This window comes from Mauremys mutica, unplaced genomic scaffold (genome assembly GCF_020497125.1).
Source record: "Mauremys mutica isolate MM-2020 ecotype Southern unplaced genomic scaffold, ASM2049712v1 Super-Scaffold_100163, whole genome shotgun sequence".
Classification (NCBI taxonomy): Eukaryota; Metazoa; Chordata; order Testudines; family Geoemydidae; genus Mauremys; species Mauremys mutica.
In genome coordinates, this window is record NW_025423278.1 from 343046 (window position 1) to 344439 (window position 1394).

General features: G+C 47.1%; 1 non-coding gene across 1 annotated transcript; it reads left to right on the plus strand.

The window, feature by feature from the left end:
• The first annotated feature begins 301 nt into the window (after nucleotides 1-301).
• On the plus strand, nucleotides 302-375 carry TRNAT-UGU. The gene has a single exon. It is a non-coding gene; the product is annotated as a tRNA-Thr (tRNA).
• Nucleotides 376-1394: the final 1019 nt, after the last annotated feature.

Genomic DNA, 1394 nt, shown 5'->3' on the forward strand with positions numbered 1-1394 from the left:
ATTGAAGTCGTTTTATTTTGTCAGCAAAACAGGGCAGTTTTGTCGCCAGACATGGCATTGCAGTGTGTGCACCAGCCACAAGCTACCGACCGAGAGAGCGTTGTGTGTTTTTCACACACCTGAGCAATATAATTCTGCTGAAACAACTTTGTAGTGCAGACCTGGCCAAAGATTCACTCACACACCGCTTGCAAGGAAAACCTCACCTGCTCCTCTGCTTTGCAGAATCCAAACTTCTCAGGCCCTGGTGGCGATGGCAGGGAGTCAGGTGTGGGCAGACAGTGTGTTATAGGTACCCACTGGCACCATGGCTTAGCTGGCTAAAGCATCTGTTTTGTAAACAGGAGATCCTGGGTTCAACTCCCAGTGGTGCCTTGTTGACTGGTTGTTGGGGCACCTGGTATTGGCTACTGTCAGAAGACAAGATTCAGAGCTAGATGGGCCTTTGGTCTGGCCCAGTGTGGTTTTTCTTATGGTTTAAATAACACTCACAGGCACTGATAACAGAGTTACTGAACGTTTGGGAGTTAAGAGCTGATAGGTCAGTGGTCCAGTCCCCACACAGCTGACCCCCTTCCTCTGGGACAGGGGCAGGTCTGAGCTCTCACCCAAATGCTCATTGTGGCTGCCAGAATCTGTGAGCAGCTTGTTTAGTTTACGGAAAGGTTGAGTCCTGCTTTGTGCACCGTGTGTGAGAATGAAAATCCTAAACCGCCCTTTGAAATGACGAATGCAGCAGGATGTGTTATTGTCCCTGCCCCAAAGCAGACAGTTATGCCCATAGTGCAAATTATTTCTAAATTCTTCTTATTATCATCGGTGTATTATTTTCTCTGCTGTCTAGACATTGACTATATCTTGACCAAGAAATTTAGATCTTAATAAAATAATTGACTATCCCTGGTTAAGGCAATGGACTTGATACCCACTGGGGTGTCCCTACACAGGTTCAAGTACTAACAACAGTGGCTGCCTTTAGCCATAGATTTTAATCAGGGCAATAAATTGATACGAACTCCTGTAAAATCATTTTCCAGCCCGACTCCTTCACCCAAATTCGTTAGGGCATTGGGCCACCATGTGGACGTTTCTTTTCCCTCCTCAATTTCACACAGAGACACAATTTCCTTTGCACAGATCCATGAACAGCAAAACCTCCCTGTGTCTCTGGTCTGAGCCAGGGCATTCGATTCCATTGAAACCTTCTCTCCTGCAATGGCGATGGTCAGACAGAGGGGACGTGGCCACCTTCACCTCTGACAGTGAGATATTGGCTCAGCTCTTTATGCTGCTGCTGTTAGTCCATGAAACATCAGGAATGCAATGCAAGGCTGAGTTCAACCCCCTGAAACATTTCAGTGCCCCAGAGAAATCCTGACCCCGGCTGTTGGAAT